The sequence below is a fragment of the Pelmatolapia mariae genome, linkage group LG20, assembly GCF_036321145.2.
Source record: "Pelmatolapia mariae isolate MD_Pm_ZW linkage group LG20, Pm_UMD_F_2, whole genome shotgun sequence".
NCBI classification, from domain to species: Eukaryota; Metazoa; Chordata; class Actinopteri; order Cichliformes; family Cichlidae; genus Pelmatolapia; species Pelmatolapia mariae.
This window is the reverse complement of record NC_086244.1, coordinates 31,145,438-31,154,442: the sequence shown is the minus strand read 5'-3', so window position 1 is coordinate 31,154,442 and position 9,005 is coordinate 31,145,438.

The following is a 9,005-nucleotide window of genomic DNA, read 5'->3' as shown; positions in this document are numbered from 1 at the left end:
GGCTGGACAAGCTGAGCGACCCCGACCCACAAGGTACAAAGCACCACATTCGTTCAGTTATTTTTTTTTCTCTGGTTAATAGCCTGGTTAATATATCCTGTTAGGATTTTAGTTCATCTCAAAATGAAGAATCAGACAGAATGCCACAATGAAATTAATTGGTTGGACTCTGAAGTTAGCACAGTAGTGACTAATGGACTTTTCGCCTGATGGTGTCAAGCTGAGTAAATACTATTTTACCCTTTGGCGAGCAGCATTCACATGCGCAATAAAACTGGAGTTTAAGATAGAGTCAGAGCTCAGATTCAGAATGTTAGCTATGTTCTACGTTATAGGTCTGGGTGACTTTACCTAAATCTGCACGTATCACAATTTTGATTCCAAAAGCATCTAAATGGTTTGAAGGTTTATTTGACCTAAACAGATGTTTGCATGGAGTGCAGTGTGTTGTTCTTCGAGGGTCACCAAGAAGACGTTTGAGTTTGAGCTCAGTCAATAATTGGATATAATTTAATCACATAGAAACAGGTTAAGCTTATAAGCACTGCTCATAAATGCATAGGTTACGTCTTGTTTTTGAACATGCTTAAGTACTAGAGGTGAACCGATCGATCCAAGTATTGATAGTATAGATACCAACAGTGCCTTTGGTATCGGATCGATACTAGCGCAATAGGATCGATACTTTGTTTCAAGATCAGTATATAGCCGACTGAAGTGTGTTAAACAAATTATTATTATTATTATTATTTGAATTCTTTGAATCAGAAGCTCAGGAGGCACTGATAACCTCGCTAGCTGTTTGTTCTGGGGGTGCAGTTACATAAGCTTAAGACTGATGGTGTGATGACACGCAGACACAGGATGAGTGTCACTCATGAATCAAAATTAGCATCTTGGAAGACTTGACTCCTCTTCAAAGGGCTGATACCCGATAGTAACCTTTGCAACTCAAGTTTTTCCGCTTAGGCAGATTTGTTACTAAAGAAGTGATTTGTGAAAAGCCTGAACTCTTACATACACAGTATTTTAAAATTTTAATAAATGCATTTGTTGCATTTTCATCATCTTTGTCACTCCTCAAAGCAACGTAATGGTGATGAAATGGGGCCCAATGAAATTTTTCACTATCAATACCAAATATCTCAGTTACTTGGATCAGCCTGCATTTGTTTATCATCTGGTATAAGCCAGCTGAACTGAACTAAAGAACTGAGCAAAGAATTAATTTCAATGAAATCGCAATCATGTCCACAGAAGATGTTTGTTTTCATTTAAGCACATTATTTAGTTGAATTGCAAATCTGCAGTGGATGCTAATCATTATTTTTTGATGTAAAAGTTTTTCACAACATACATTTTCACATAAAATGGTATGTAAGTGCAGGAGTTACCAGTGATATTATAGGTACAGAGAATAGTGCAGACCTTCATTAACATCATTAGTAACACATGTGTTTATCCGCTTTTCATATTAAAATCACTGCTGTGGAATAGGCCTGTTATAGGTTAAACATTCAGTCACCAGTAACCAGCTCTCTCAGTGTTACCCCAACTCCAACCTGAACGCTGTGGCCTGTAACCAGCTGTTGCTGTCTGTCTGCGTGGCTGCGTCTTCCCTGCTCGGGGTCTTCTTCTTTGCTGTGTGGGCGAGGTTATAAATAAGAGGCCGGAGGTTTTTGAGTGCTCGTGTGTTGTTTAACCAGCTGCTGTGGAGGTTTGTTTGTCTCCTCCGAGTGCAGGTGTACTCCCTGTACTGGCCTCTAGATGCTGTTCTCGGGCCTGTTTCAAGGTTCTCCACCACCCTGCTAGCACTTACCACCTGGCTCCTACCTCAAGGGTTTCAGTTTGTTTGTGTTGGGTCAGCGTCACCTGTCTCATGTGTTTAATCTCTGTGTGTGTCTTTGTACCACTCTGTGGCATTTACCCTTTAAGTGCTTCCAAGGAAAGCAGAAAAAAGCTTGAAATGTGATGCACTCTTGTTTGCTTTTACTTTTGATATATAGTAGATATTTGGGGTTTTAAATTGTCCCTTATTATTGCGATGACTTGTAGAAATCTCGGTTTTGGAGGTTTTTCTCCTGAGTGAGTGCTGGACCCAGAGTAAAAAAGCATTTCCAGATATACTAACCCATATTTTGAGGTTTTTATGCTATTTCTGATCTTTGGGCATGTGAGATGAATTATACCCTATAAACATCTATGTATGTGCTGGCCTAGTCAAAAAGGAGCATGGGAAATTTCCCTTGTCTTTACAAGGATGACCACCAGCAGTTACAATTGCATACAGAGCTCAACTTGCACAGTATTTACAGTGCAGTGAAAAAGTATTTGTCCCTTCCTGATTTCTTTGTTATTTAGTTTGTTTGTTTTTTGCATATTTGTCACAGGTTTTAATATTAGACCAAAGTAGCCTGAGTAAATACACAATGCAGTTTTTAAATTATTCATTTTTTGAGGAGACAAAAACTATGCAAACCTACCTGGCCCAATGTGAAAAGGTAATTAACCTCTTGTTAAATTCCGAATTAACTGTGATTAACCAGATTCTTTTTTGGAAGCAGAGTTCATTTTCATAATGAAAATTCTCCTGAAGGAGAATATCTTGCCATTAGTTTATGCCCTGAAGCTCAAGCACAGTTGGGTTCTGGTGCAGGACAATGATCTGAAACACAGCAGCAAGTCCACCTGTGAATGACTCAAAAAAGAATAAAATGAAGATTTCAGAGTGGTCTAATCAAAGTCCAGACAGAAATCTGAGACGCTTTGGCATGGCCTTTAAAAGGCAGTTCATGCCTGAAAACCCTCGGATGTGACTGAATTACAAAAATTCTGCAAAGAAGAGTGGGTCAGAATTCCCCCAGAGCACCGTAAAAGACTCATTAGGGAGTAATTACCTTTTTCACACAGGGTTGGGGTGGTTTAGATAGCTTTTGTCCCCTTAATAAATGAAATCATCATTTAAAAACTGCATTTTGTATGCAGTTTGTATTTATTTGAGTCATCTTTGTCTAATATTAAAATTTGTTTGATGATCTGAAAAGGTGAATATCCTAAATTCACAGCTGTTTTTTTTTTTGTTTTTTTTTGAATCACACAGATATCTTGATACCGTCACTGGGAGTTAATGTGTGTTTTATCTGATAGTGATATCACTCATATTGTTTTTTCTCCCAGTTGTTCCATTAACAGTGATTAAATGTTGGCATATTATTAAAATAAAATAAAAATAATCCTCTATACAAGTTATTTGATAATAAGAAAGAATTGAACAACAATCATGATGAAATCACACAGTTATATACAATTAAAGAAAAGCTGGTTGTTTCTATACAAACCCGTGCAGCTGAAAATACGTCAACAATAAGACAAAAAAAGAAGAATACAAAAAAAGCTTTAAAAGATTTCCTTTAGTTCTTTTTTCCTTCTAAGGATCCCAGACCAGAAAGTCATCTGTAACTTGCACATGACTTTACAAAACTCTGACTTGTTTCTCCTTATTGGGGAAGTCGCAGATGCTATATTCATTACATTGTCTATATTTTAGTATAATTTACACTTCTGTGCTGTCTTACAAAGACATGCTGTATTTGACGAGCTCAGTACCCCTCTTGTGTGTAATCAGCTGCTGTTTGGTGGAAAACTATCAGGCTCTGCTCAAAGCAGGAAACAAAGAATGAAAATGATTTTTCCTTTTGAGTTTGACATTAATGACAAATGACTGCACCAAGTCCATTAGGTGTTTCTTAAGTGAAGCTTCAGAAAAATGCACAACAGGTACGTGTCCATCTGCATCTCAGCTGTGTGTCATTGGTGACTTAACAGTGAAAGTCAGCACAGTATGTGAATCATGTGGAAGTCAGTATTAGAGCAAGCTTAGGGGACGTGTACTGCATGACTAGATGTAAAGTCCTTAAAACTTTGCCAAGCAGGAAAGCTAAGTCAAGGCTGTACACTGATCTTGTTTAGTTTGGAGATTACAAATTTACTAACAGAATAGGAATTAAGAATATGAACCCCCTTTTCCCCTTTTCATTGCTTTAATTTTCCTTTGTTGATTATTTTCTTTAATTTTCCGGCTTCTCATGCCACGCTGGCTTTTTTGTTTGGTTGTTCTGCTGCTGTGTAAACAATAAGAAAAAAAGTCCTCACAGTTCATTGTGACTGACACTAACAGCTCGTGGTAATTTGTGTCATTTCATGGTGACTGATGGGGTCAGCTCCAGAGGACGCAGAGAGGAGTCACAGTCAGAGGGATGACAAAGACGATGGAGATTTTTCTCTCCCCAACTGGGTCACTCCATCTGTCTCAGCCCAGAGCAGTCTCTTGCAAGCAATTGTTGAATTAACCTAGATCTCTGAGGCTTTTCAGTTTTTCTGTAGCTCAGTGTTTTGCATGGTTTAGACTTTAGCATGGTTGAGGTGCTACAACATTAGCATCCAGTAGAAAACAGACCAGTTTTTGTGTTACAAGCACCTCATAACAGTAAAATCTGTCCTCCTGTTGAACCTTTCTGCACCATCTTTGTCTAGCACACCTCTAGAGTTGTTTTACCAAGAAGAACTGACCTAAAGCTAGAAAATGAATGGGCCTCAAGTAGTACAGTACTCAGAAATATGCAAATATAAAGGTAAGCACAAAATACCCCTCTGTTGAAGCATTTATGGTACATCTAAGTAAAATAATTAATACAAAAGGGAAGTGAACTAAATAATTGGGATTTCAGCTTGCAAAAACATCAGGGATTTTATTTTTGACTCCAGTGGTTTATGTTTCGGATGCTTCATCTTAAGGCCCTTGCACTTTGGATTCAATAATCTGTTTTGGTGGTTAAGTGAACTTTTGCAGCCGATAAACCATAGGGTTTCTTGCCAGTTTGTTGCTGCTCCACCAACCACAGAATACAGATGAAAACACACCCAAGGAATGAAAGCAGTCTGAATGTGAGTTTCAGTCTCATGTTTTTTCTTTTCTTTTCTTATATCAGCTTTACTCATAAAGCTGAGAGACTATAATAGCATTTCTTGTGATGCTGTGGGTACTTTTGTTCTGTCATCATATCTTCAATACTGCTGCTAAACTGAAACATAAAGAAATTGGGAGCCTGGTAAGTTATAACTTGCGTAATTTTGGTCACAGATGTTCAGTTGCTTAGTCAGACTGTGTTGTGAGAATAAAACTTCCAGATTCTTCATTTCACCTCAGAGATAGTTTTTTTAGTGTCTTTTACTGATGCACATATGTTTTTGATCATTAGATGTAATAAAGTGTGTTTAAATAGCTTAAAAAAGAAAAAAATAGAAAACTTCAGTGTCTAAAATATGAAAGCTCAATGTATTCACCTGACAAAAATTCCCCCTTTTTTCTGAATTAACAAGATATATTTATATCCTAAAAGAACATCTGCTAAATTAAATGCCTCATTTTATGATTATTAATGCACTCCCTATTTAGCTTATTACACTTTATTTTTGTTTTACGTTTGTTTTAGTCACCACCTAGCTAGTAGTTTAGATCCATTGTCTTATATCTTAGAGCCGTAAGAGTTCCAGTGATCCTGGAGAAATCCTGCAGTATCAGTCAGGATCAAATGTATCACTACAGTCTGTCAAGCGAATGCACTAAACTCCCTTAGCAAAAAGAGCACTCACTGTCAAAAATAAAAATAAACTTCTGTTCAGATTTCAGTAGATGACCGAAATGTACTTCAGCTGCTTGTGTAGGATTCACACTCTCGTGTCGCTCGTGTCATAAACCACCAAAGTTTAAGAAACCGAAGCAGCCATCTGATCATGAAACCTCCATTTATACGAACCCCTGACCCCGACTTACTCATTGGAGGAAATCCATGTCCAGCGATGTTAACTGCTTTACAGAATGGTAATGAGGTGTTAGCTGCCCAAGCCAGAGCCTGGGACGATGCATGCTTGAAGTGCTGAGGATACTGGAGGCAAAAATAGAAGGCTAAAGCTTGAGGTACATTTGTTTCCGTCCCTGCTTGGGATTAGCGGCTTCTAAACACGCCATTCCATTATGAACACACACACACAAACCTGAATTTTTTTTTTAAAATATGCTGACACTGATAGCGCTGCTTCCAAGTACAGAAAACGAGCGTTACATTTGGAGTGACAAGCTTGTTTGATTTTGTGTGTGCAGCTGTTAGTATTGCACAGACATTTGCAGTGAGGATGACTGAGTAGAAAGATGTCAGGCTAAACCAAATACAAGGTGCAAATGCTCTTTGTGGTATGTCTTATCTCATGGGAGATGTCACAGATCAAACCTTGAATATCCAGCCTACATATTACAAGCTCACTATAAACTATGAAAGTCTGTCAAATGAAAATATCTACTAACTCTCATTTCAGACTCACCCGCCATCTCCTGGTTGCAAACGCTATGCACTTGATGTAGAATTTTCTTTTAAAGCAGGAGCCGGTTCTGTTATTCTAATTCACAATGGTGCCCTGACAAAGAAGCCCAGGAGGAGGGGGAGAGATTCAGGATTAAGTAAAATGTCCTGTTTGTAATATGCATTGCTGAATGAGCGGAGGGGATTTTGAGGGAGAGAGCGAGGAAAAAGAGAGAGAGGGAGACGGAGAGATGAGGACAAGGGTGACAAGGCCTTGGTTGCGACCAGTTGATTCAACGACTTCTCTCCTCTGGCTAGGACATGCTCACTCTGCTCAAGCCTAATACCACAGACATGCTGACACACACACATGTACACACACATGTTTTTTTTTTTTATCCCTCATCGCTCCTCTGTGCCACTTCCCCCCATTCTGCCTATCTCTCTTTCAGTGTCCCTTTTTGACTTTTGCACATTCGCCTTGTCTCCCAGTAGAGTGGGTGCATTAATGGAGCCGGAAGGAGGAGCAGAGGGAGTGAGACAGAGAGCAAGGGGTAGATCATGAGGACAACAATGATAGCTCAAATGTACGACAACAAAAACAAAATAACATCACGACACTTGATCTGCTGGAGTTGAAGCACAGGGCACGCTGCACTCCGATAGCTATGGTGAACAAGCCGTTCTGTTGCAGGTTAAGATACAGCCGATGTTTTCTTAGATTCCTGTGGTTACGCATTGGCACTCGTTGCTTCTGAGGAGTGTATCTACTTGCATACACGAGGGCTGGTTTGACAGTTTTTTAAGGGAGTGAAGATAAAATGTTCTTCACTTATTGACATAAAATGAATATCTGTTCCACTGAAGTCACATGTGAGGAGTCACATTGTCACATTGTTGCTTTTCTTTGCTTTCTAAAACTTTGAATTCAGTTTGCCGGAGTTCTGATTAAAAAAAGAATCTATATTCATCCATTTTTTTTAGGCTGTTTAACTCCTCGTCATTGCAAATATTTAATCAGCCAATCAATTGGCAGCAACTCAGTGCATTTAGTTATGTTTACAGGGAAATGTATAAAAAAGACAAAATATCCAGTGAGCACCAGTTCTCTGGGTGAACAGGACTAGACTGGGACAAAAAATCGGCCCACCATGATCACTCAAACTAGCAGCTGGATAGCATTGTGGTAGCGCTACTCACCTTTGAAATTTCACGTCTATGGTTCGACTCTTGATTATATATAAAGTGTACACATGTTCTGTATTTATCTCCTTTTGTTGGATTATAGATATTGAAACAGGGTTTAATCAGGTTGATACAGTTGTTGTTGGATCATTTCTTAGTTGCGCCTCAGCGTGTGACAATATTAAAAGCTACACTTTAGCTATTAACAGTGGCTCATAGTTAAAGCAGTCATTTGTGTTACATGATTTTTTGAACCTCTCCCTTCCTAATTATGTTCCTCCATCATTTTCTTACCACGTTAATTTAATCTTCCTCATTTCTTCTTCACTGCTCCACAGCTGGTGCTAGCAGCAGCAGCAGCCTCTTGTGAGTGTGAGGAGTTGTGGCTGGTACTACTGTTCACAGTGCAGCAGCACTGGCAGCTAACATGTCGGTTAATTTGACACATTTTGCTGCATCTATTTTTATTGTTTCCTCTCAGCTTTTCGGCTCCATTTTTTGCCACTTCTTCCACACTAAACTTTTTCTACAAGCTGCCTGAGCACACAGAGGTGTAATCAGTCGCATTAAGAGATCTGATTGGGCAATCCAGTGTCAGTAATGAAAATGAAAAAATGGGCTGCTGCCAGTGCACAGCGGCTCGTCAGGCCGATCGATCAGCCCAAAAGTGTGTCGGCCCATAGGGAAAATGTCCAGTATGACAGATTGCCAGTCCAGCCCTGTGGGTGAATATGCCTCGTTGATGCTTCGAGCTGATAGGAAGGAAACAATATCTCAAATAACCACTCGTTACAACCAAGGTATACAGAAGAGCATCTCTAAATCCACAAAATGGCAAACCTTGAAGCAGAGAGCGGCAACAGCAGTGTCAGCTAAGAACAGGAAACTGAGGCTATACTCCACCTGGGCTCATCAAAATTGGACAATTGTAAAAATATTGCCAGGTCTGATGAGTGGTGGTGGTACAGCTGACATCGGTGTTATACTGTTGTATCCATTAGACCAAAATCTGTGAGAATGTCTTATTTAATCTGCTCCATGAAAAATGAAAATGATTCTGAAGACTAAAGGAGGTCCAACCTGGTGCTATCAAGGTGTAACTAATGAAGTGGCCGCAAGTGTATAGCGAAGCAAACAACATTCAGATTTCACTGAGTGAGTGAGTCCTTTGTCTGTGCTGCACACTAATTGTAACCCAGGTTGTGGCCTTCTGATGAAGTGAGCCAAGTGCTGAAAAAGGAATGCGCTGCCTCACACTCTGGGTGAGACAGCGAGAGAGAGATCTCACTGTCCCTGTCTCTCTCTGTCACTCTTTGTCTCAGCTTTGACAAGCAGGTCAGACATACACGTGTGAGATATTCTTGCTACCGTTTCCCGACAGCTGCTGCCAACATGGTATGTCACCTAGTAGCATTGCCTTTTCCACTTGAACACATTTTTCTTTCCTCCTCATGTCTTCACCTT